Below are 26,801 nucleotides of genomic sequence, written 5' to 3' on the forward strand. Positions count from 1 at the left end.
CCATGAAGTACCAGAGTACCAGCCTCACCAAGGCATCCCCTGTGACAAAGTGGAGGATGGAAGTGGGATGAAACGACAGGGCACAGTAGGCAGCCACTGTGGTGACAGCCCATTGCAGCAGCCAGACCAGCACTGACACCAACGTGTTCACTTCCCGGATTCTCCAGGAATTCCCTCAAAGTCCGAGTGTCTCAGGAAGAACAGCGGATTTCAAAAGCAGGTTTCCTGCTTTCACACACTCCACGTGGTCCGCACCTGGGGGGGTGGTGGTGGGAGAGGGGGCAAGAGTTAAAATAGCTGTTAGACAAGGCAGGGAGATCAGTGTGAAGAGATGGAAAAAGGAAAGGGACTGAGGGACGCCGGTCAGTGTACAGATATTCCCCCGAGGGAGAGGGACTGGAGGGACGCAGGTCAGTGTACAGATATTCCCCTGAGGGAGAGGGACTGAGGGACGCCGGTCAGTGTACAGATATCCCCCCGAGGGAGAGGGACTGAGGGACGCCGGTCAGTGTACAGATATCCCCCGAGGGAGAGGGACTGAGGGACGCCGGTCAGTGTACAGATATCCCCCCGAGGGAGAGGGACTGAGGGACATCGGTCAATGTACAGATATCCCCCCTGAGGGAGAGGGACTGAGGGACACTGGTCAGTGTACAGATATTCCCCGAGGGAGAGGGACTGAGGGACACCGGTCAGTGTACAGATATCCCCCTGAGGGAGAGGACTGAGGGACACCGTCAGTGTACAGATATTCCCCCGAGGGAGAGGGACTGAGGGACACGGTCAGTGTACAGATATCCCCCTGGGGGAGAGGGACAGAGGGACACTGGTCAGTGTACAGATATCCCCCTCAGGGACACCGGTCAGTGTACAGATATCCCCCCGAGGGAGAGGGACTGAGGGACACTGGTCAGTGTACAGATATCCCCCCGAGGGAGGGGGTCTGAGGGACACCAGTCGGTGTACAGATATCCCTGAGGAAGAGGGACTGAGGGACACCGGTCAGTGTACAGATATCCCCCTGGGGGAGAGGGAATGATTGACACCGGTCAGTGTACAGACATCCCCCGAGGGAGAGGGACTGAGGGACACCGGTCAGTGTATAGATATCCCCCTGGGGAGAGGGACTGAGGGACACCAGTCAGTGTACAGATATCCCTGAGGAAGAGGGACTGAGGGACACCGGTCAGTGTACAGATATCCCCCCTGGGGGAGAGGGAATGATTGACACCGGTCAGTGTACAGATATCCCCCCGAGGGAGAGGGACCGAGGGACACCGGTCAGTGTATAGATATCCCCCTGGGGGAGAGGGAATGATTGACACCGGTCAGTGTACAGATATCCCCCCCCGAGGGAGAGGGACTGAGGGACACTGGTCAGTGTACAGATATTCCCCTGAGGGAGAGGGATGGAGGGACACTGGTCAGTGTACAGATATCCCCCCAGTGGAGAGTGACTGAGGGACACCGGTCAGTGTACAGATATCCCCCCGGGGAGAGAGACTGAGGGACACCGGTCAGTGTACAGATGTCCTTTGAGGGTGTTTCCTCCACCCTCCTTCTGTTCATATGGTCCTTGCACCCTGGTGTCTGGACTCACCTACCCCACCTGTTCCATCACCCCTCACCACCTACACATATATACACAGTGCCTATAAAAAGTATTCACTACCCTTGGAAATTTTCATGTTTTATAATTTTACAACATTAAATCACAGCGGATTTAATTTGGCTTTTTTTTATACTGATCACAGAAAATTCTCTCGTATTAAAGTGAAAACAGATCTCTACCAAGTGTTCTAAATTAATTGCAAATATAAAGCACAAAATAATTGATTGCATAATTATTCACTCTGTTCAAGTCAGTATTAGTTGATGCACCTTTGGTGGCAATTACAGACTTGAGACTGTGTGGATAGGTCTCTATCAGCTTTGCACATCTGGGTACTGCAATTTTCCCCCATTCTTCTTTGCAAAACTGCTCAAGCTCTGTCAGATTGCATGGGGATTATGAATGAACATCCCTTTGGGAGTCCAGCCACAAGTTCTCAATTGGATTGAGGTCTGGACTTTGATTTGGCCTCTCCAGGACACTAACTTCGTTGATTTTAAGCCTTTCCTGTATAGCTTTGGCTTTACGGTGGAAAACAAATCTCCCAAGTCTCAGTTCTCCAGCAGACTGCATCAGGATTTCCCTGTATTTTGCTGCATTCACTTTACCCTCTGCCTTCACAAGCCTTCCGGGGCCTGCACCAGTGAAGCATCCCTACAGCCTGACACAGCCACCATCATGCCTCACGGTAGGGCTGGTGTGTTTCTGACCATGTGCGGAGTTTGGCTTTAGCGTTCAGTCTGATGGCCAAAGAGCTCAAGCCTGGTTTCAGCAGACCAAAGAACCTTCTTCCAGCTGACTCTGGAGTCTCCCACGTGCCTTCTGGCAAACTCTAGCCAAGATTTCCTGAGAGTTTTCTTTCCCTCTTTGACACTCTCCCATAAAGCTGTGACTGGTGAAACACCCGGGCAACAGTTGTTGTATGCACAGCCTCTCCCATCTCAGCCATGGTGTAGGTGTAGTTTTTGCCAGGACTTGCGGACACCAGCAGTCTGAGCTTCCAGATACAGGTGTATTTTTACTACAGTCAATGGGAACACCTTGACTGCACACAGTGATCTCCACTTAATGAATTATGTGACTTTTAAAACCAGCTGACTGCACCAGTGATGATTTGGTGTGTCATATTAAAGGGGGTGACTACTTACACAATCAATTATTATGTGTTTTATATTTGTAATTAATTTAGTTCTGACTGTCTCTCATGACCCCATGCATTCCCAAATGCATACAAGCACACTCCTGTAGAATCCTCCCCACTGTCGACAATTGCCTGGATGACCTCTTGTCCCATTCCTGAACAAAGGAACATCACTGGCTGCTATCCAACCCCCTGGCCCTCGCCTGTGGCTACAGGGGATACAAGACGATTCATCATGCTCAGCGATTTCCTCCCTCACCGCTTTCAATAACCCGAGCATTATCCCATCAGGGGCTTAGTCTTGCCTACCTGCTCAGAGAGTGGTGCGTGGAACGCACTGACAGGGTAGTGGGAGAGGCAGGTATATTCAGGGTATTTAAGAAAGTTAGTTTCTTAATTACCCGAGTTAGATTGCCTCATCTGAGGTCAGTGTAACCCCTCTCCCATAGCCCTCCATGGATGACAGAAAAAAGGAGGGCCAGGTGAGAGGAGATGGATTGACCTTCGAGTGAGTTCAAAGCTGGGCACAACATGGTGTGCTGAAGGGACGGTGCTGTGCTCTCGTGTTCCCTGTTATTAATGAACCCACATCCACCACTTCCACTGGCATCTCGTTCCACCCTTTGAGTGAAGACCCCCTCAGATTCACCTTTCACCCGAAACCTATCACCTCGAGTTCCACTCCCACCCAGTCAGAGGTGAAAAGGCCTGCATGCATTCACTCTATCTGAACCCCTCCGTCTTGATCACAAAAATGCCCCAGCACGTGATTATGGGTCTCACAGCTCTCACAATCCTCCACGTCCGTCTCCGGGATCCACTCACTCCCCTCGAGTTCCTTTCCTCTCTCCCACCACCTAACCAGGGAGAGGTTCTCCATCGAGAATGACAGCACCATCACCCCCTCCCACCCTGGTTCCATCCCTCAACCTACCCTATCCTGCCTCACCCCTGCCCCTCTCCTTTCACTACCAGCCTCCCACCCTTCTCCACTCTCATCCCCGACACAGAGTCTCCACCCGAAACATCGCCCACCCTTCTCCCTGCACAGATCCGCCCGAAACCCTGAGCTGTTTAACTTGGCGCTCCGGCCATCGCCCTCTGCCCTAACCTGCTCGGTCCTTGACCCAGGACAGGGCCTTCTTCACCAGCAGATCCCACTCGTCCTTGGAGTCGGCAGCAAAGGCATTCAGCCAAATCACGGCCAAGATGGTGGTCCACAGAGTGAGGTCCATATCCTGAAAGTGGGAGAACAGGGGACAGGCACTGAACAGGAGCCGGTCACAGACCCGTCAGACCATAAGACACAGGAACAGAATGAGCCCATCCAGGCCAATGAGACTGCTCGGACACTCAATCGTGACTGAATTATTTCCCCCCTCAAACCCAATCTCTAGCCTTCTCCATGTAACCTTTACACCCTGACTAATCAAAAACCTGTCAATGTCCGTTTTAAATATAGTCAAAGACTTGGGCTCAATGGCCAACTGTGGCAGTCAATGAATAATTCAACACTCCCGGGGATGGGGTCATATGGGGTGAAACTCCTTCCAACACAGGATGAGGCTCCCTCTACACTGTCCCATCACACACTCACAGACACAGGGTGAGACTCCCTCCCCACCATCCAGTCACACACTCTCAGGAACAGGTTCAGACACAGGGTGAGGCTCCCTCCACACCATCTCATCACCCATTCACAGACACAGGGCCCTTCAGCCCATTTGGTCTATACTGACTGCTACATTCTCCCTACTAGTTCCAGTTGGCTGTGTCCAGTCCATACTTCTGCATCCCCCTCTTCTCCATGTAATACCTCTTAAATGTTGACATTTTACCCTCCTCCACTACTTCCTCTGGCAGCTCACTGGCCCCTGTGTAAAGAACTTCTCAGCTCTCTTAAATCTCTCCCCTCTTATCCTCTCTCTGTTCTCCCAACCCTGGGGAAAAGTCTATGAGACTCCACCTTATCTATTCCCCTCTGTGAGGTCACCCCTCCCCCTCCTCCACTGCAAGAAACAAAGATCCATCATGGCTCCTGATAAAGATCCATTCCTCTGTAGCTCAGGCCTTCTGGTCCAGACATCCAACGTTCCCACTATTTTTTGTTTCCAGCTGCACAGACCAACCATTGCTCTGAACAGGAAATGGTCACATGGCCTAAAAACTCAGCTGCACTCTGAATCTTTTTTTTTTGTGTGGAAGGCGTCAGTGTTTAGCAGATGGTTTATTAACAATAAGCTACAGACTTCCATTCTGTGTGTATTCTTGCAATTTGTAATAGCGTTGTAACAGAAACAATGACAATGTACATACATTGAAGTTCTAAAATAGTTCCAATTAAAGGCTGTGGTACGTTTATTACTTAGAAAATTTATGGCTTATGGCTTATATACATTAACACAATATATGTGATTTCCTTTAATTAACATAGACCAAATTCCATTAGCATAATTACAAAATTATATTAACATAATCTAAAAATTACACTAACATTATATCAAAGTATATTCCAGCTTGTGGCAACGAAGGCTATGTGCGTGGTAGCGTTTCAGTTACTGCACGGCTGCGTACCTGCGTGCATTAGAAAGAGAAGTGTAGGCAGCATTCTGATAATTTTATTCTGCACCCTCTGCAGCTTGACACTACCTTTCCCACAACAGGATACTCCAAGTGCGGTCTCAACAATCACTTGTTCAAGTGAACCATCATGTTCCTACACTGAAACTTGATGCCCCCACCCCGACAGATCAGGGGCAGTGTGCTAAACGCTGACTTTGTCACCCTGTGTAGTTGTGTCTCCTCTTTCAGGGAAAGTTCCTCTCCCAGTCCCAGGTCCAACATTGACTCCTCAACCTCTGTGTAGAGAAATCAATGGGCGTCCAGAGATAAGGGACTTTCTTAGCCCCAGTGCATGATGGGTTGGGCAGCTGCCATTACCCACTACAACTTGCCTCTGCCCCAGTCCAGCCCCATCTGTTGAGGTGTGGTCAGAGCACCAACCTCTGGTCAACATTCCCTCACAGGTCAGGAACCACTCTCCTCCAACTAATGCTCGGGGTCAGCTGAGTGGGACACGAGAGACAACCCTCCCCACATTGGAAGAGCCTCACTTCACGGCCATTAGGGCGAGCAGCCATCACTGCTCTGTACAAATGGATGGTGTGGGAGGAGGAGGAGGAGGCTGCTCAGCCCCTCTCCCACATGCTCCCACCTCTACAAGACCATGGACTCGCAGACATCCCCGGACTTGGCTCCCACTGCCCTAGAAGGGAGAGGGTTCCAAACACGGGCCCCGGCCCCCATGACAGAAAACTCCCCTTCTTCATTGCAGATGGGCCCCTCCCATCAGGAGTCACTGTGGGAGAATCTGGAATGAGGAAACACAACTCCCACACCAACCCACTTATACCCCTTTCTCGGGATGGGAAGTACTTCAATCCAGCCCCCTCTCCCACATGGACACAAGCCCAGTTGTCTGACCTCTTCCCCAAGGACGACCCAAACCTCCTGACACTGGAATCAGTCTCCTGGAGCTCACCTTCAGGGGCAGGCCCAGCAGTGACTCCAGACCGGGGTCTGGAGTCCAGGATCCGTCTGCGTCCTGCAGCGCGATCAGCTTCAGCACCGGAGGCTCCTCTGGGGCAGGGAGCCTGAGTGACTCATCGTCAGCTGCTGAAGCAAAGGAAAAGGTTCAGCGGGAGTTACCTCCGCCCAGCACACCGTTGTGTTGCAGAGTCTGGTCCGAACGCGTTATAACCCTGAACTCTGTTTCCCCTCACTCACAGAAACCATTATAATCCCCAACACCCTCACCCACAGAAACCATTACAATCCCCAACCCCCTCACCCACAGAAACCATTACAATCCCCGACCCCCTCACCCACAGAAACCATTACAATCCCCGACCTCCTCACCCACAGAAACCATTACAATCCCCGACCCCCTCACCCACAGAAACCATTACAATCCCCGACCCCCTCACCCACAGATATCATTACAATCTCTGACCTCCTCACCCACGGAAACCATTACAATCCCCTACCCCCTCACCCACAAAAACCATTAGAATCCCCGACCTCCTCACCCACAAAAACCATTACAATCTCCGACCCCCTCACCCACGGAAACCATTACAATCCCCGACCCCCTCACCTACCAAAACCATTACAATCTCCAACCCCCTCACCCACGGAAACCATTACAAGCTCCGACCCCCTCACCCACAGAAAAGTACCGTTATAGCAGCACCAAACCCCCAACACAATCTCCCCACCAACACAACATATAAACAGGTCACTCAGCCCCCCACTGTCCACAGGAAAACAGCAAAAAATTGAAGGAACCCAATAGTAAAGAGCAGTCCAATAATCACATCATAATCTATGGAGGGGAATAAACAGTCGACGGTTCTGTCTGAAACCGTTCATCAGGAGCAAAGGTTTAATTTTCATGTGTGTGAGTGTGTGTGTGTGTGTGTGTGTGTGTGTGTGTGTGTATGAGTGTGTGTGTGTGAGTGTGTGTGTGTGTGAGAGAGTGAGTGTGTGAGTGTGTGCATGTGTGAGTGAGTGTGTGTGTGAGTTTGTGAGTGTGTTTGTGAGAGTGTGTGAGAGTATGTCAGTGAGTGAGAGCGTGAGACAGTGTGTGTGTGTGTGTGTGTGTGTGTGTGTGTGTGTGTGTGTGTGTGTGTGTGTGTGTATATGTGTGTCTCACCTGCCGAGAGGCAGGAATCCATGTGGCTGGAAAGGGTGCAGAAGTGATTTACGAGGATGTTTTCGGGACACAAGGCATTGAGTTATATTGACTTGATTCCTTGGAGTGTAGGAGATTGTGGTGGACAAAATCATGAGGGACACAGACAGGGTGAACACAGTCTTTCTGCCCCAGGGTAGGGGAGAATAAAACTAAAGGGATCAGGTTTAAGGTGAGAGGGGAGCGGTTATGAGGGGACCTGAGGGACAACAGTTTGACCCAGAGGAAGGTGCCTTGAGGAGGAGGTGGAGGTGGGAACAATCAGCTTTAAAAACCACTTGGACAGGTACATGGATAGCAGAGGATGCGGGAAGGGGGACTTGTTCAGGTAGGCTAAGGGGTCAGCATGGATGTGTTGGGCTGAGTGGCCTCTTTCCTTGCTGCCTGACTCTGACTCCGTGCCCACTGTCCCCATCTCATCCATGTCTGCCACAGCCCCTCCCATCACTCCCCACCCCACCTACTGCCACCACTGTTTGCACCCCCTTGCAGAAACTGCAGTGATATACGACCCTGCAAACACTAACTGTATTCCAGATTGCCCTGGCTCTACACAGGAGCACATTTCCTCCAACTAAACCACCTCCCCCCATCTCAAACTTTAATCCTTCAACCCACCCACTGTCCACAACTGGACCCCGACACCACCACAACGAGTCTCCTCCACCCCCCCAACGAGTCTCCTCCACCCCCCAACGAGTCTCCACCGTCCCCCCGAGTCTCCTCCACCTCCCCAACGAGTCTCCTCCACCCACTGAACGAGTCTCCTCCATCCCCCCAAGTCTCCTCCCCCCCCCACAACTAGTCTGCATCACCCCCTCCCCAAACCAAACAACTGGGAGCCCTCCGTTACCTTGCTCCATTGAAAGCACACGGAGCTTTCACGAGTGCGAGGGCCAGAAGGGGGGCAATTAGAGGGGGCAAGAAGGGGGTTAGGGGGAAGGGGAAGAGGGGGAGAGGAAGCGGGTTCGAGAGGAGGGTGGTTTGAGAGGAGGGGGTTCGAGAAGGGGCGACGAGAGGAGGGGTTACGAGAAGGGGGAAGGGGACAGGGAACGGGAAGGGGGTGAGTGGGAAGGCGGTGAGAAATTCAGGGCGAGAATGGGGCGGGTGGTAATTGGGAGGCGGAGTGGGGCTAGGAGGTGGAGAAGGAGGGAGGGAGGAGGGCGTGACAGGAGGCACAAGAAATGGTAGCACTCACTGTAATTGTAGCCAGATAGGCCCATTTGTGCAGGGGCTGGCGGAGGAAACCAGCATCCCTCTGAGGGGCGGAGAGACGGGGAGGGAGGTAGACGGGGGGGGGTGAGGGAATCGGGGGTGAGGGAGACGGGGGTGAGGGAGACAGGGAGGGAGGTAGACCGGGGTGAGGGAGATGGGGAGGGAGGGAATCGGGGCTGAGGGAGATGGGGGGTGAGGGAGACGGGGGTGAGGGAGACGGGGGTGAGGGAATCGGGGGTGAGGGAGACAGGGAGGGAGGGAGACGGTGGTGAGGGAGACAGGTGAGGGAGGGAGACGGGAGGGTGAGGGAGACGGGGAGGGAGGGAGACGGGGTGAGGGAGGGAGATGGGGAGGGAGGGAGACGGGGATGAGGGAGACGGGGAGGGAGGGAGATGGGAGGTGAGGGAGACGGGGATGAGGGAGGGAGACGGTGAATGGGAGGCGAAGGATTTTGAGCTCACTGGACATGTCTGCACTTGGACTTTGAAGAGATGGGCTTTTCCCTGACGGGCAGAGAGAGGAGAAAATGAAACCGATCTGACGGGGATGAGGGAGACGGGGAGGGAGGGAGACGGGAGGGAGACGGGGGTGAGGGAGACGGGGAGGGAGGGAATCGGGGCTGAGGGAGACGGGGGGGTGAGGGAGACGGGGGGTGAGGGAATTGGGGGTGAGGGATTTGGGGAGGGAGGGAGATGGAAGGTGAGGGAGACGGGGATGAGGGAGGGAAACGGGGTGAGGGAGACGGGGAGGGAGGGAGACGGGGTGAGGGAGGGAGATGGGGAGGGAGGGAGACGGGGATGAGGGAGACGGGGAGGGAGGGAGATGGGAGGTGAGGGAGACGGGGATGAGGGAGGGAGACGGTGAATGGGAGGCGAAGGATTTTGAGCTCACTGGACATGTCTGCACTTGGACTTTGAAGAGATGGGCTTTTCCCTGACGGGCAGAGAGAGGAGAAAATGAAACCGATCTTCCCAGGGTCAGCGGCAGAAGCAGAGGGTCGGTGGGGGTGGGGGAGCAGAGGTGGGGGGTGAGGAGAGAGGTAAGAGGAGGGTGGAAGGAGAGAGAGGCGCTGAGGCTGAGAGAGTGAGGGGGAGGGTGGAGGAGGGAGAGGTGGAAGGGATGAGGGACAGGGCAGGACAGGGGAGATTGAGGGGTGAGGGACTGTGAGGGGGAAGGAGATTGGGGAGGGAGACGGGGTGTCTGAGTGACGGGGGGTGTGTGAGTGACGGGGTGTGAGTGACGGGGGTGTGAGTGACGGGGGGTGTGAGTGACGGGGTGTGTGAGTGACGGGGGTGTGAGTGACGGGGCGTGCGAGTGACGGGGTGTGAGTGACGGGGTGTGAGTGACGGGGTGTGTGAGTGACGGGGTGTGTGAGTGACGGGGTGTGAGTGATGGGGTGTGTGAGTGACGGGGTGTGTGAGTGACAGGGTGTGAGTGACGGGGGTGTGAGTGACGGGGTGTGTGAGTGACGGGGTGTGTGAGTGACAGGGTGTGTGAGTGACGGAGTATGTGAGTGACACGGGGTGTGAGTGATGGGGGTGTGAGTGACGGGGTGTGCGATTGACGGGGGTGTGTGAGTGACGGGGTGTGAGTGACGGGGTGTGTGAGTGATGGGTGTGTGAGTGACGGAGTATGTGAGCGACAGGGGGTGTGAGTGACGGGGGTGTGAGTGACGGGGTGTGTGATTGACGGGGGTGTGTGAGTGACGGGGTGTGAGTGACGGGGTGTGTGAGTGACGGGGTGTGTGAGTGACGGGGTGTGTGAGTGATGGGTGTGTGAGTGACGGGGGGGTGTGAGTGACGGGGGTGTGTGAGTGACGGGGGGTGTGAGTGACGGGGGTGTGTGAGTGACGGGGGTGTGAGTAACGGGGGTGTGAGTGACGGGGTGTGTGTGTGACGGTGTGTGTGCTGGGGTGTGTGAGTGACGGGGTGTGAGTGACGGGGTGTGTGAGTGACGGGGGTGTGTGAGTGACGGGGGGTGTGAGTGACGGGGTGTGAGTGTCGGGGGGTGTGAGTGACGGGGCTGTGAGTGACGGGGTGTGTGAGTGACGGGGGGTGTGAGTGACGGGGGTGTGACTGACGGGGTGTGTGAGTGACGGGGTGTGTGAGTGACAGGGTGTGTGAGTGACGGAGTATGTGAGGGACACGGGGTGTGAGTGATGGGGGTGTGAGTGACGGGGTGTGCGATTGACGGGGGTGTGTGAGTGACGGGGTGTGAGTGACGGGGTGTGTGAGTGATGGGTGTGTGAGTGACGGAGTATGTGAGCGACAGGGGGTGTGAGTGACGGGGGTGTGAGTGACGGGGTGTGTGATTGACGGGGGTGTGTGAGTGACGGGGTGTGAGTGACGGGGTGTGTGAGTGACGGGGTGTGTGAGTGACGGGGTGTGTGAGTGATGGGTGTGTGAGTGACGGGGGGGTGTGAGTGACGGGGGTGTGTGAGTGACGGGGGGTGTGAGTGACGGGGGTGTGTGAGTGACGGGGGTGTGAGTAACGGGGGTGTGAGTGACGGGGTGTGTGTGTGACGGTGTGTGTGCTGGGGTGTGTGAGTGACGGGGTGTGAGTGACGGGGTGTGTGAGTGACGGGGGTGTGTGAGTGACGGGGGGTGTGAGTGACGGGGTGTGAGTGTCGGGGGGTGTGAGTGACGGGGCTGTGAGTGACGGGGTGTGTGAGTGACGGGGGGTGTGAGTGACGGGGGTGTGACTGACGGGGTGTGTGATTGACGGGGGTGTGTGAGTGACGGGGTGTGTGAGTGACGGGGGTGTGAGTGACGGGGGTGTGAGTGACGGGGTGTATGAGTGACGGGGTGTGTGAGTGACGGTGTGTGAGTGAGGGGGTGTGTGAGTGACGAGGGGTGTGTGAGTGACAGGGGGGTGAGTGACGGGGTGTGTGAGTGACGGGGGTGTGAGAGTGACGGGGTGTGTGTGTGACGGGGTGTGTGCGTGACGGGGGTGTGAGTGACGGGGGTGTGAGTGACGGGGGTGTGTGAGTGACGGGGGTGTGTGAGTGACGGGGGTGTGAGTAACGGGGGTGTGAGTGACGGGGTGTGTGTGTGACGGTGTGTGTGCTGGGGTGTGTGAGTGACGGGGTGTGAGTGACGGGGTGTGAGTGACGGGGTGTGTGAGTGACGGGGGTGTGTGAGTGACGGGGGGTGTGAGTGACGGGGTGTGAGTGTCGGGGGGTGTGAGTGACGGGGCTGTGAGTGACGGGGGTGTGTGAGTGACGGGGGGTGTGAGTGACGCGGTGTGAGTGTCGGGGCTGTGAGTGACGGGGTGTGTGAGTGACGGGGGTGTGTGAGTGACGGGGTGTGTGAGTGACGGGGGGTGTGAGTGAGGGGGTGTGTGTGTGACGGGGTGTGTGAGTGACGGGGGTGTGAGTGACGGGGTGTGTGAGTGACGGGGGTGTGAGTGACGGGGGTGTGAGAGTGACAGGGGGTGTGAGTGACGGGGTGTGTGAGTGACGGGGGTGTGTGAGTGACGGGGGTGTGAGTGACGGGGTGTGAGTGACGGGGGTGTGTGAGTGACGGGGGTGTGAGTGACGGGGTGTGTGAGTGACGGGGTGAGTGAGTGACGGGGGTGTGTGAGTGACGGGGTGTGAGTGACGGGGGTGTGTGAGTGACGGGGTGGGAGTGACGGGGTGTGTGAATGACGGGGGTGTGAGTGACGGGGTGTGTGAATGACGGTGTGTGTGATTGACGGGGTGTGAGTGACAGCGGGTGTGAGTGACGGGGTGTGTGAGTGACAGGGGGTGTGAGTGACGGGGGTGTGAGTGACGGGGTGTGTGAGTGACGGGGGGTGTGAGTGACAGGGGGTGTGAGTGACGGGGTGTGTGAGTGACGGGGTGTGTGAGTGACAGGGGTGTGTGAGTGACGGGGTGTGTGAGTGACGGTGTGTGAGTGACGGGGTGTGAGTGACGGGGTGTGTGAGTGACGGGATGTGTGAGTGACGGGGGTGTGTGAGTGACGGGGTGTGTGAGTGACGGTGTGTGAGTGACGGGGTGTGTGAGTGACGGGGGGTGTATGAGACGGGGTGTGAGTGACAGGGGGTGTGAGTGACGGGGTGTGTGAGTGACGGGGGTGTGTGAGTGACAGGGGGTGTGAGTGACGGGGTCTGTGAGTGACGGGGGTGTGAGTGACGGGGTGTGTGAGTGACGGGGGGTGTGAGTGACGGGGTGTGTGAGTGACGGGGTGTGTGAGTGACGGGGGTGTGTGAGTGACGGGGTGTGAGTGACGGGGTGTGTGAGTGACGGGGTGTGAGTGACGGGGTGTGTGAGTGACGGGGTGTGTGAGTGACGGGGTGTGAATGATGGGGTGTGTGAGTGACGGGGTGTGTGAGTGACAGGGTGTGAGTGACGGGGGTGTGAGTGACGGGGTGTGTGAGTGACGGGGTGTGTGAGTGACGGAGTATGTGAGTGATAGGGGTGTGAGTGACGGGGTGTGCGATTGACCGGGGTGTGTGAGTGACGGGGTGTGAGTGACGGGGTGTGTGAGTGATGGGTGTGTGAGTGACGGAGTATGTGAGTGACAGGGGGTGTGAGTGACGGGGGTGTGAGTGACGGGGTGTGTGATTGACGGGGGTGTGTGAGTGACGGGGTGTGAGTGACGGGGTGTGTGAGTGACGGGGTGTGTGAGTGATGGGTGTGTGAGTGACGGGGGGGTGTGAGTGACGGGGGTGTGTGAGTGACGGGGGGTGTGAGTGACGGGGGTGTGTGAGTGACGGGGGTGTGAGTAACGGGGGTGTGAGTGACGGGGTGTGTGTGTGACGGTGTGTGTGCTGGGGTGTGTGAGTGACGGGGTGTGAGTGACGGGGTGTGTGAGTGACAGGGGGTGTGAGTGACGGGGTGTGTGAGTGACGGGGGTGTGTGAGTGACGGGGTGTGTGCGTGACGGGGTGTGTGCGTGACGGGGGTGTGAGTGACGGGTGTGTGAGTGACGGGGGTGTGTGAGTGACGGGGGTGTGAGTAACGGGGGTGTGAGTGACGGGGTGTGTGTGTGACGGTGTGTGTGCTGGGGTGTGTGAGTGATGGGGTGTGAGTGACGGGGTGTGAGTGACGGGGTGTGAGTGACGGGGTGTGTGAGTGATGGGGGTGTGTGAGTGACGGGGGGTGTGAGTGACGCGGTGTGAGTGTCGGGGCTGTGAGTGACGGGGTGTGTGAGTGACGGGGGTGTGTGAGTGATGGGGTGTGTGAGTGACGGGGGGTGTGAGTGACGGGGTGTGTGAGTGACGGGGTGTGTGATTGACGGGGGTGTGTGAGTGACGGGGTGTGTGAGTGACGGGGGTGTGAGTGACGGGGTGTATGAGTGACGGGGGGGTGTGAGTGACGGGGGGTGTGAGTGACGGGGGTGTGAGTGACGGGGTGTGTGAGTGACGAGGGGTGTGTGAGTGACGGGGTGTGAGTGACGGGGTGTGTGAGTTACGGGGGTGTGTGAGTGACGGGGTGTGTGTGTGACGGGGTGTGTGAGTGATGGGGGTGTGAGTGACGGGGTGTGTGAGTGACGGGGGTGTGAGTGACGGGGGTGTGTGAGTGACAGGGGGTGTGAGTGACGGGGTGTGTGAGTGACGGGGGTGTGTGAGTGACTGGGGTGTGTGAGTGACGGGGGTGTGAGTGACGGGGTGTGAGTGACGGGGGTGTGTGAGTGACGGGGGTGTGAGTGACGGGGTGTGTGAGTGACGGGGGTGTGAGTGACGGGGTGTGTGAGTGACGGGGTGTGTGAGTGACGGGGGTGTGTGAGTGACGGGGTGTGAGTGACGGGGGTGTGTGAGTGACAGGGGGTGTGAGTGACGGGGTGTGTGAGTGACGGGGGTGTGAGTGACGGGGTGTGTGAATGACGGTGTGTGTGATTGACGGGGTGTGAGTGACAGGGGGTGTGAGTGACGGGGTGTGTGAGTGACAGGGGGTGTGAGTGACGGGGGTGTGAGTGACGGGGTGTGTGAGTGACGGGGGGTGTGAGTGACAGGGGGTGTGAGTGACGGGGTGTGTGAGTGACGGGGTGTGTGAGTGACGGGGGTGTGTGAGTGACGGGGTGTGTGAGTGACGGTGTGTGAGTGACGGGGTGTGAGTGACGGGGTGTGTGAGTGACGGGGGTGTGTGAGTGACGGGGTGTGTGAGTGACGGTGTGTGAGTGACGGGGTGTGTGAGTGACGGGGGGTGTGTGAGACGGGGTGTGAGTGACAGGGGGTGTGAGTGACGGGGTGTGTGAGTGATGGGGGTGTGTGAGTGACAGGGGGTGTGAGTGACGGGGTGTGTGAGTGACGGGGGTGTGAGTGACGGGGGGTGTGAGTGACGGGGGGTGTGAGTGACGGGGTGTGTGAGTGACGGGGGTGTGTGAGTGACGGGGTGTGTGAGTGACGGTGTGTGAGTGACGGGGTGTGTGAGTGACGGGGGGTGTGTGAGACGGGGTGTGTGAGACGGGGGTGTGTGAGACGGGGGTGTGTGTGACGGGGTGTGTGTGGCGCGGTGTGAGTGACGGACGTGTGTGAGTGACGGTGTGTGAGTGACAGGGGTGTGTGAGTGACGGACGTGTGTGAGTGACGGGGTGTGAGTGACGGGGTGTGAGTGACGGGGAGTTGTGAGTGACGGGGTGTGTGAGTGACAGGGTGTGTGAGTGACAGGGGTGTGTGTGACAGGGTGTGAGTGACGGGGTGTGTGAGACGGGGGTGTGTGTGTGTGTGTGTGACGGGGCGTGAGTGACAGTTGGAGTGAGTGACTGAGAGGGAGTTAGTGACTGAAGGGGCGGGAGTGACTGCGGGGGGAGGGTAACGGAGAGGAGATGGTGACGGAGAGGGGATGGTGACGGAGGGGGAGGGAGTGATGGAGAGGGAGGGGCAGAGGAAGTGGTAGCACTCTACGAAACTGTGGCCAGATATTCCCATTTGTGCAGGGGCTGGCGGAGGAGACGGGCAACTCTCTGAGGGGCAGACAGAGGGGAAATGAATACATCGTCACAGGGTTAATGGTACGGACAGGGGGTCGGGGGAAAGAGAACGCGGGGTAGAGAATGGCAGGAGGGCGAGGAGAGCAGGAGAGAGTGCGTGGTGAGGGTGTTTGGAGGATAGTGGGGACGAAAGGAAGGGGTGAGAGTGGGGGGAGACGGTGTGAGGGAGACGGGGAGGGAGGGAGACGGGGGGTGAGGGAGACGTGGAGGGAGGGAGATGGGGGTGAGGGAGACGGGGGGTGAGGGAGACGGGAGGTGAGGGAGACGGGGTGAGGGAGACGGGGAGGGAGGGTGACGGGAGGTGAGGGAGGAGAGTGGAGGAGACGGAGGGCAGATGGGGTGACAGGGGGACGGGAAGACGGGGGTAAGGGAGGGGGTTTGAGGGAGACGGGGATGGGGGTGAGGGAGACAGGGAGGGAGGGAGACGGGGGTGAGGGAGATGGGGAGGGAGGGAGACAGGAGGTGAGTTAGACGGGGGTGAGGGAGACGGGGATAGCGAGACGGGCTGAGGGAGACAGGGTGAGGGAGACGGGGAGGGAGGGAGACGGGAGGTGAGGGAGGAGAGTGGAGGAGACGGAGGGGAGATGGGGTGACAGGGAGGGAGGAGAAGGGGTTGAGGGAGACAGGGAAAGAGGGAGACAGGGTGAGGGAGACGGGGAGGGAGGGAGATGGGGTGAGGGAGACGGGGGGTGAGGGAGACGAGGGGAGGGGGGGTGAGGGAGACGGTGTGAGCGAGATGGGCTGAGGGAGACAGGGTGAGGGAGACGGGGAGGGAGGGAGACGGGAGGTGAGGGAGGAGAATGGAGGAGACGGAGGGGAGATGGGGTGACCGGGGGGGCGGAGACGGAGGTGAGGGAGACGGGGTGAGGGAGACGACGGTGAGGGAGATGGGGATGAGGGAGACGAGGGGTGAGGGAGGAGAGTGGAGGAGACGGAGGGGACATGGGGTGACCGGGAGGGAGGGAGACGGGGAGGGAGGGAGACGGGGGGTTAGGGAGACGGGGAGGGAGGGAGACGGGAGGGTGAGGGAGACGACGGTGAGGGAGATGGGGGTGAGGGAGATGGGGGTAAGGGAGACGGGGGTGAGGGGGGGTGAGGGAGATTGGTATGGGAGACAGGGGTGAGGGAGACGGGGGTGAGTGTGACGGGGGTGAGTGAGACGGGGAGGGAGGTAGATGTGGGCGAGGGAGAAGGGGAAGGTGGGAGATGGGCTGAGGCAGACGGGGAGGGAGGTAGATGTGGGTGAGGGAGAAGGGGAAGGTGGGAGATGGGGTGAGGCAGACGGGGAGGGAGGGAGACAGGGGTGAGGGAGATGGGGGGTGAGGGAGACGGGGGTGAGGGAGACAGGGTGAGGGAGATGGGAGGTGAGGGAAACGGGGATTGAGGGAGACTGGGGTGAGGGAGATGGGGGTGAGGGAGATGGGGGGTGAGGGAGATGGGATGAGGGAAATGGGGTGAGGGAGACGAGGGGTGAGGGAGGAGATTGGAAGAGACAGAGGGGAGATGGGGGGCGGGGAGGGAGGGAGACGGGGTGAGGGAGACGGGTGTGAGGGAGAAGGGGAGGGAGGGAGACAGGGGTGAGGGAGACGGGGAAGGTGGGAGATGGGGTGGGAGGGAGACGGGGGAGTGAGGGAGATGGGGGAGTGAGGGAGACGGGGAGGGAGGGAGACGGGGTGAGTGAGACGGGGAAGGAGGGAGATGGGGTTGAGGGAAGCAGGGAGGGAGGGAGAGGGGGTGAGGGAGACGGGGTGTGAGGGAGACGGGAGCTGAAGGAGACGGGAGGTGAGGGAGATGTGGAGGGAGGGAAACGGGGGTGAGGGAGACGTGGGGTGAGGGAGACGGGGGGAGGGAGGAGAGTGGAGGAGACGGAGGGGAGATGAGGTGGCGGGGAGTGAGGGAGATGGAGGGTGAGGGAGGAGAGTGGAGGAGACGGAGGGGAGATGGGGTGACAGGGAGAGGGGAAGATGGGGGTGAGGGAGACGGGTGTGAGGGAGACGGGGAGGGAGGGAGACGGGGGTGAGTGAGACGGGGAAGGAGGGAGATGGGGTTGAGGGAAATGGGGAGGTAGGGAGAGGGGGTGAGGGAGATGGGGTGTGAGGGAGACGGGAGGTGAGGGAGACGAGAGGTGAGGGAGATGGGGAGGGATGGAAATGGGGGTGAGGGAGACGTGGGGTGAGGGAGACGGGAGGTGAGGGAGGAGAGGGGAGGAGACGGAGGGGAGAGGGGAGATGGGGGTGAGGGAGATGGGTAGGGAGGGAGATGGGGGGAGGGAGACGGGGGTAAGGGAGATGGGGGTTGAGGGAGACGGGGTGAGGGAGATGGGGTGAGGGAGACGGGGTGAGGGAGATGGGGTGAGGGAGACGGGGATGAGGGAAATGGTGTGAGGGAGATGGGGAGGGAGGGAGACGTGGTGAGGGAGACGGGGAGGGAAGGAGACGGGGGTGAGGGTGACAGGGGTGAGGGAGACGGGGTGAGGGAGACGGGGAGGAAGGGAGACGGGGGTGAGGGAGATGGGGGGTGAGGGAGACGGGGGATGAGGGAGATGGGGGTGAGGGAGACAGGGAGGGAGACGGGGGTGAGGGAGACGGGTGTGAGGGAGACAGGGGGTGAGGGAGATGGGGGTGAGGGAGACGGGGTGAGGGAGACGGGAGCTGAGGGAGACGGGAGCTGAGGGAGGAGAGTGGAGGAGACGGAGGGGAGATGGGGTGACAGGGAGACGGGAAGATGGGGGTGAGGGAGACGGGGAGGAAGCGAGACAGGGGTGAGGGAGACGGGGATGGAGGGAGACGGGGGTGAGGGAGACGGGGTTGAGGGAGACAGGGGGTGAGGGAGACGGGGGGGTCAGGGAGACGGGGGTGAGGGAGACAGGGGTGAGGGAGACAGGGGGTGAGGGAGATGGGAGGTGAAGGAGGAGAGTTGAGGAGACGGAGGGGAGATGGAGTGACAGGGAGACGGGAAGATGGGGTTGAGGGAGACAGGGGGTGAGGGAGATGGGAGGTGAGGGAGGAGAGTCGAGGAGACGGAGGGGAGATGGAGTGACGGGGAGACGGGGGTGAGAGGTGGTAAGTGGGGGAAGAGGGGGAAGGGGTAGAAAATGGGGATGAGGCGGGGAGAAGGGTGGTTTTGGGGTGACACAGGGAGAGAAGGGGTTTGGAAGCAGGGAGGGGCTGGAGGTGCAGAGGGAGGGTGACAGAGAGGTAGGGAGTGACAGGGAGGCGGAGGAAGTGGTAGTACTCATTGAAACTGCAGCAGATATTCCCATCTCAGCAGGGAAACTGGCGGAGGGGCAGAGAGAGGGGAAAATGTTTTCCATCTTGCTCAGGTCTGCAGAAGGGGCAGAGGGTGAGGTGGGGGAGAGAGGCAGGGGAGTGGCAGGGAGGGAGAGGGTGTGGGTAACAGAGAGGGGCTGGGGAGACGGCAGGATGGAGTGAAAGGCAGCAGAGGAAACCGAACGGGGAGGAGGGGAAAAGGAAGAGATCGGGGAGACGGGGGGGGGGGCGGATGGAAGATGGGGAGGGGTGAGGAGAATGGGGAGGGTGAGGGGAATGGAGAGGGGGGAGGAGAATGGAGGGTACCGGAAAAGGGGAAAGGGGGAGTGAGGAGAAGAGGAAGAGTGTGTTGGGGAGGGGAGAGAGTGGCGGATAGGGAAAGCGTGGGATGAGAGTCAGGGGAGAGAGTAAGAGAAGTGGTGACAGAAAGAGAGAGAGAGAGAAAGAGAGAGGGATAGGTGGAGAGGGAGAGACAGGTGAAAAGGGGGAGAGAGAGGTTAGTCATGGAGCGTGAAAGAGAAAAGGACTTTGAGAGGGAGGAAGATAGAGAGGGGGAGGGAGGGAAAGGGAATTGGAGGATGTGTGACCATTCCCCGAAACTGGCAAGAAATACCCATTTGTGCAGGTGGCAGAGGAGGAGGGCAACTCATTGAGGGAACGAGAGAGGGGAAAATGAAATCAGAAACTAGAGTAAGTCTGCAGATGCTGGAAATCCGAGCAACACACACAAAATCTACAGGCCAGGCAGCGCCTATGTAAAAAATCACAGTCCACGTTTCAGGCCGAAACCCTTCGGCAGGCCTGGAGAAATGAAAAGCTGAGGGGTAGATTTGAAAGGTGGGGGGAAGGGACAGAGAAATGCCAGGCGACAGGTGAAACTTGGAGGGGGAGGGATAAAGCAAAGAGCTCGGAAGTTGACTGTTGGAAGAGACAGAAGGCCATGGAAGGAAGGAAAGAGGGTCGGGTGGGAACAGGAACACCAGAGGGAGGTCCGGCCTGCTGAGTTCCTCCTGTATTTTGTGTGTTTTGAGGAGAAAATGGAATACATCTCCCCAGAGTCAGGGGTTAGAGAGAGGAGGGCATGGGAGGTCAAGACGGCGGGGCAGTGGACGGGAGAGGAGTCAGAGATGGAGGTGGAGAGGGTGGAGAACATGGGGAGGAAGGTGCAGACTGGGCTGGGGGTCCACACCCTCTCTGTCCCTCCCTTTAAATGAGGGGGACTTCACCCAGCCGATTCACTCCACCTCCAGCTGAGCGCCAGTCCCCTGTTCCCCAGCGAGGTTGAGCTTATGACCACTCAGCACCCATCACTCACTCCTCGACCCACCACCCACGGCAAATAGCAGCACCCACCTACACAGAAGGGGACGTCCCTGCGGATAAGGGGTCCCTGCACGGCCTGGCCGAGCTCCTTGTTGATGGCGATGAAGGCCGTCCGCGAACAGACCACGTTGGCCTGGGTGCTGATCTCAACCAGACGCCTCTTCACCGGCTCCGTGTCGCGGTCCAGCCTGAGTTCCAGAGATCCCAGCAGAGCCTTGGCTGCCAGACGGTGGACACAGGAGCTGCAGAGAGGGAGGGAGGGGGAAAGGGTTGGAAATGGAGAGGGAAATGGGGAGAAAGGAGAGAGGGCGAAAGGGGGAGTGGGGAGATGGAGTTGTGTTTAGATGTGCTGTTGTGATTATATTGACGGGTTGTGTCACAGCCCAGGGTAGAAACACCAACGTGCTTGAATGGAAAAGCTGACACAAGGTAGTGGATACAGCGCAGTCCATCACAGCTGCCCACCATTGAGCACATCTACAGGAAACGCTGTCACAGAAAAGCAGCATCCGTCATCAGGGACTCCCGCCACACAGGACATGCCCTTTTCTCACTGCTGCCATCAGGGACAAGGTACAGGAGCCTCAGAATACCCACCCTCGAGTTCAGGAACAGCAATTACCCCTCAATCATCATGCTCTTCAACCGGTGCGATGAGCCAGAAGATGTGCCCAGCAAACAGCGTGACCAGCGGCGACGTCCTGCAGACTGCTCACAAAACTACTACTTTGAAATATGATTCTGCTCTGAGGCCGTGCGCGATTGGGACCCCTGATTCACATTTTGGCGGTGTGGTTTTGGACCCATCGTGCGACCTGGTGCTTTGCCGTCTCTGAGGGAGCCCGATGAGGTTTGGGGCAGAGCATACGCCCTGGTGGCCAAGCTGCCTTGAGACGGGACGCTAGTCCGTGATCAACTCCCTTTCTCGCCGATTAAAGTGTCTAGCAGGATTGAAATCAACGGGAACGAGAGCGGAAGGTGAGCAGGTGGTCAAAGTTCAAAGTAAATGTTATTATCAAAATACAGATATGACACCATATACAACCCTGAGATTCATTTGTTTACTCAGCAAATCTAAAGAGTAGTAACTGTAACAGGATCAATAAAAGATCAACCGGAGTGCAGAGGACAACAGACTGTGCAAATGAAAATGCAAATAAATAGCAATAAATAACATAGTCCTTAAAGTGAGATTATTGGTTGTGGGAACATCTGAGTGATGGGCAAGTGAGTGTAGTAATCCCCTTTTGTTCAAGAGCCTGATGGTTGAGGGGTAGTAACTGTTCTGGAACCTGGCGGTGTGGGTTCTGAGGTTCTTGAACCTTCTACCTGATGGCAGCAGTGAGAAGAGTCATGGCCTAGTTGGTGGGGATCTCTGATGACGGATGCTGCTTTCCAACAACAGTGTTTCATGTAGATGTACTCATGGTAGGGAGGGTTTTACCCGTGATGTACTGGCCCGATTCCACTACTTTTTGAAAGATTTTCCATTCAAAGGCATTGGTGTTTCCATACCAGGATGTGATGCAGCCAGTCAAATACACTCTCCACTACACATCGATAGAAGGTTGTCAAAGAAGGCAGGAGGAGAGAGAGCAGCGCGCCGCGCGTGCGCAGCCCTCCGGTGAAAATGACATCGTATCCGTTAAATAGGGGCTGTGGACAATTCTGATTTGATGGAGACAGACGTGAAAGCACAGAGGAACATCTGGAGAAACTTCAGAAATGCCTGGTTCGCTGCTGTTGTTACTGGGCGATTGAGAATCTTCCGGAGGGAAGGCCTCAAAATCCCTGGCTTTGCCTGCTGTTGGCGACCGAGATTGAGGTCGAATCGTTGGGATAGAGATGGTGCTTGGCACTCGGTGTCAGAGAGCTGATCAGAGCTCAAAGCTTTCGGACGACTCAGAGTCGGACAGTGGTCAGGCATGGCAGGGAGAGTTTTTCCTCCTTCTCCCGTCTGCGTGAGATGTGGAACATTTGAGAGACTTTGAACTTTTTACTGTGTCATGGACTGTTCTTCATCAAGTTATGGTATTGTTGCACTGTTGTAACTATATCTTATAATTATGTGGTTTTTTTTAGTTTTTTTCAGTCTTGGTCTGTCCTGTGTTTTGTGATATCACACCAGAGGAAATACCGTATCGTTTCTTAATGCATGCAGTACCAAATGACAATAAAAGAGGACTGTGTGTCTTCATAATCTAAAACAAAAAATTATAGATGCTATGCCGTATCTCTGCATTCAACCCGGGAAACTGTTGAGCTTTCTATGCAATAGGACAAGTACTGGTTCCAGGATAGATCCGCTCAGATAGTAACACCCAGGAATTTAAAGTCACCGTCTCCAGCTCTGATTCTCCAGTGAAGACTGGCTCATAGACCTCTGGGTTCTCCTCTCCCGAAATCCAGAATCAGCTCCTTGGTCTTGCTGACATTGAGAGAGAAATTGTTGTTACGACATCACTCAAGCAAATTTTCATTCTCCCTCCTGTATGCTGATTCAGCACCACCTTTGATACGGCCCACAACAGTGGTGTCATCAGCAAACTTCAGTTTGGTGTTGGAGCTTTGCTTAGCCACACAGTCATTGGTGCAAGGTGAGTAGAGCAAGGTGCTAAGCACACAGCCCTGTGGTGTGCCTGTGCTGATGGAGATTGTGGAGGAGATGTTGTTGCCAATCCATAGTGACTGGATTCTACATGTGAGGATCCATTTGCACAAGGCGGCACTGAGGTCGAGGTCTTGGAGCTTATTGATTAGTTTTGAGGGGACGATGGTATTGACTGCCGAACTGTAGTTGTTAAAGAGCATCCTGATGTCTGCACCTTTTGCTGTCCAGATGTTCCAGGGTTGTGCGAAGAGCCAATGAGATGGCGTCTACGGTGGGCCTGTTTCTCTGGTAGGCAAATTGGAGCGGATCCATGTCACCTCTCAGTCAGTGACGACCTGCTTCATTGCTAGCCCCTCAAAACACTTCATCTCTGTGGATGCAAATGCAACTGGGCAAGGATCATTGAGGCAGGTCTCTACGATCTTCTTGGGCACTGGTATAATCGAAGCCATCGGGCACCACACACTGCTGAAGCGAGAGTTTAAAGATCTCAGTGACACAATTGGTCAGCACAGGTCTTTGTACATGGCCAGGTTCCCCATCCAGTCCAGGTGCTGTCCTGGGATGCACACTCCCGAAGGCAGCCCTCAGCCCTCACGTCAGGTTCAGGTACTGACATCAGAGGGTCAGAGGGAGATGCCACGGTCTCTCCATGTTCTGGTGGTCAAAGTGAACATGGAGGCAATGAGCTGATCTGCAAGTGAAGCCCTGCTGTCCCCCTTGTTGCTTGATTTAACTTTGGAGGAGGTGATAGCTTTCAAGCCCCTGCCGCAGCAGACAAGCATCCCTCGTGGATTCAAGCTGGGTCCGGATCCTCCACTTCTCCCGAAGATCATACCTTCACCCCTTGTAGCTTCCTGGGTCTCCAGACTCGAATGCCTCTGATCTGAGGTTTCAGCTCTCATGGTTCATTCCATGAGATCATGAAGCCAGGATTTTTATATGGCGAGGTGGGGGGGGGGGGGGCGCAGAGGAGAGGGATCTGCAGACAGTTACCTCCTGCACTCGACGGGTCTCAGGCTAAACCTGGTCTCAGCTTGTATCAGCTGCTCCCCCAGTGAATATTTCAGTGTCACCCCACACTCCAGCTTGGGATCCATCTACGAGACAGAAACAGTCAGGGAACAGCGGGGACAGTGCCCACCAGGTGAGGTTCATTGTCTGCCTGAACCTCCAACCCCCGCCCCCACCTCCGTAACAGGATTTCCTGATGGGGAGAGACCCTCTTCAAATGGGATCCCCAACAGAGAGGCCCCTTCCCCTTTAACATGTGTCTCTGACAAAGACCAACTCCCCCATAACAGGGGACCCCGATGGAAAAAGACCCCCTTTAACAGGGGTCTCTGAAAGAAAGACTCCCTGTTTAACCGGGATACCCGGGGGAGAGATACCCCAATAACCAGGGTCCCAACGAAGAGATACAGCTGATTAACTGAAGTCCCAATGGAGAGACACCCCCCCCCGATTATCCAGGGTTCCAATGGAGAGACACACCCTTTAACAGTGGTGTCTGATGGAGAGGAACTCCCCTTTCAATAGGGGTCCTAGACAAAGATACAACCCCTCTTTAACAGGGGTCCTGGATAGAAAAAGACACCCTCTTTAACATGGATCTGTGATGGGGAGAGAGAGTCCCCCTTTAACAAGGGCCCCTGAAAGGGAGACTCCTGGGATAACAGGCATCCCAGAAGGGTGAGGCGACCCTGCTTTGGCCTCAATGCACACTAGCAGTCTCCATCTCCCCACCCCGACCCTCACCTGTCCCTTCAGCTGGGCGTAGACGATGGTTTTCTGCTGGTTGAAGAGCGTGCTGGGGAGGGGTGACAGCAGTACGGCCTCCACCCCTGGGGGCAAGTCCCAGCTGAGGCTCAGCCCGGTCCCACTGGGTTGCAGGGCGTACTTCAGGGTCCGGAGAACCTGTGGGGGACAGAAAGAGATCAACACAGCCACTTCTGCAGGCTCCATCCCATCTCATGGGTCCTATGCTCCCCAGGGGTTTCAGAGACCCCTTTCAGTGCCTGGTCCATTCTTCCTCAGACCCCACTCAGGGTTAGGGGCCAGCTTACGAGGATGTCTCCGTGTCCCACCCAGCCTCTCTTCAGCTCTAGAAACAGGCACTGTCTGATCAGAGTGTGGTTTCCTTGGCTCCACCTGATCCCCCTTCACTTTGGGAAAGCTTACACACTACCCCGTCCATCCCTCTCCCATTTTGGGCTCCCCCAGTCTGAGGTGTTGCACTGTCCCGGGGCTTCTCCTCTCCTCCCCAGGCCTCCGAGAGTCTCCTCCTCGTCCCCCAGATCACATGGAGATTCAGCACAGAAACACCCTGAATTCTCCCCTTCAGGTGGGGGTAGGAGGAATGGGGAATGGTTAATCCAAATAACCCATCAACCTGCACATGAGGGTCAGTCTCACCCCCTGTCCAAGGCACAGCCCCACTCCCTCACAGACATACTTCTTCCCTCTCACACACACGCACAGTGGCGGAAGTTGGGATCGAACCTGGGATTCCGAGATCAGGCATTGAGAGACAGTGGCCCTCACCACTGTGCCACTGAGCCAGCTGCTGTTCCCTGTACATTTCTGAGGGTGTCACCCCCCCCCCACACCATTTCAGGCTCCCCCACACCCAAGGTCCTACCCCCAATAAGAGCATCCCGACAACCCCCCACCACCACCACCAAACCCTGCCCCTGCCTCAGTACCTTGGGCTCCATCCTGTCTTCCCCGGTGATGAATTCGTAACTCCCGTTGGCTGCCTTGGCGATGCCTTTGATCAGCGCTGTGGAGGCCCCCTCACCAATCCCGAAGGAAAAATACCTGGAGAACGGGATGGGAAGTGGTGGAACCACCATGGGATTCACAGCAGGTCAACTTGCTTGTTGCGTGGTCTTTGGGGCCCATTTTCAGTCATAGAGGTAGTTCGCCAACCCAATGCATGCTGGGACAGATTGCTACCATTGTTCCTGTCCAAGAGAGGACGACGGGTGGGGTGGGGGATGCCTGGAGGGGATCACAGGCGGTGGGGGGTGAGAAGGAGAAGGGATCTGGAGGGGACGATGGGCCAGTGGGGAGGGGTCCAGAGGGGATGAGGGGCCGGGGAGCAAGGAATCTGGAGGGGACAACGGGCCAGGGCGGGGGAGGGGTCCGGAGCGGACGACAGGCCGGGAGTTGCCAGAGGGGATGACGGGCGGGGCATGCAGGAGGGGGCGATGGTTGGGGGCTGCCGGAGGGGACGGCTTTCACTCACCTGTGGCTGGGGCTGTTCTTCTGAACTTCAGCCAGCACCTGCTTGATGTTGAACACCTCACCGTCCGTGAACACAAAGAGCTAGGAGAGAGGCAGAAAGGCATCCTGGGAACAAGGCCTTTACGTCCATTATGTCTAAACTAAACCATCCTTATTGACCCATCCCCCCATCTCCCAGCATCTGCTTGTTCCCTTGGGTACCTGGCTCGTCCTCCCCACAGAATGTATGGGTTTTTCCCGGGTGCTCCAGTTTCCTCCCACAGTCCAAAGACATACCGCTTGGCTTAACTGGTCATTGTAAATTGTCCTGTCATTAGGGAAGGCTTAACCAGGGTTGTGGGGTTGCTGGGATGGCGTGGCTCAAAAGGTCAGTAGTTCTTACTCCAAGCTGTATCGCTAAATCGCAAAATAAATTAATTAATAATAAATCCCTCTGGGGTGAAGAAGGTCCCCCTCGGATCCCCTCTAAGTCACCTCTCCCCCACCTACATCAACATCCTCCAGTTTATGCGGCTCTGACGTGGAGGAGATTTTCCTGCTGTCAGCGGTATCTAAACCCTCATTGTGGTACAAACCTCAGTCCCATCCCCTCAAACCCTGCTCCGTTCTGGGGGGAACAGACCAGCCTCCCTCTTTCCCAGGCAACAACCCTGGTGAATCACTTCTGCACTCCCCTCCAGACCTATCAAATCCTCAC

At 57.0% G+C, this 26,801-nt stretch overlaps 1 pseudogene; it reads right to left on the reverse strand.

Moving 5' to 3' along the window:
* Window positions 1–175: 175 nt before the first annotated feature.
* Window positions 176–26,801, reverse strand: part of LOC140204506 (von Willebrand factor A domain-containing protein 5A-like) — a 40,587-nt pseudogene continuing 13,961 nt past the window's right edge.

This window comes from Mobula birostris, chromosome 10 (genome assembly GCF_030028105.1).
Source record: "Mobula birostris isolate sMobBir1 chromosome 10, sMobBir1.hap1, whole genome shotgun sequence".
Classification (NCBI taxonomy): Eukaryota; Metazoa; Chordata; class Chondrichthyes; order Myliobatiformes; family Myliobatidae; genus Mobula; species Mobula birostris.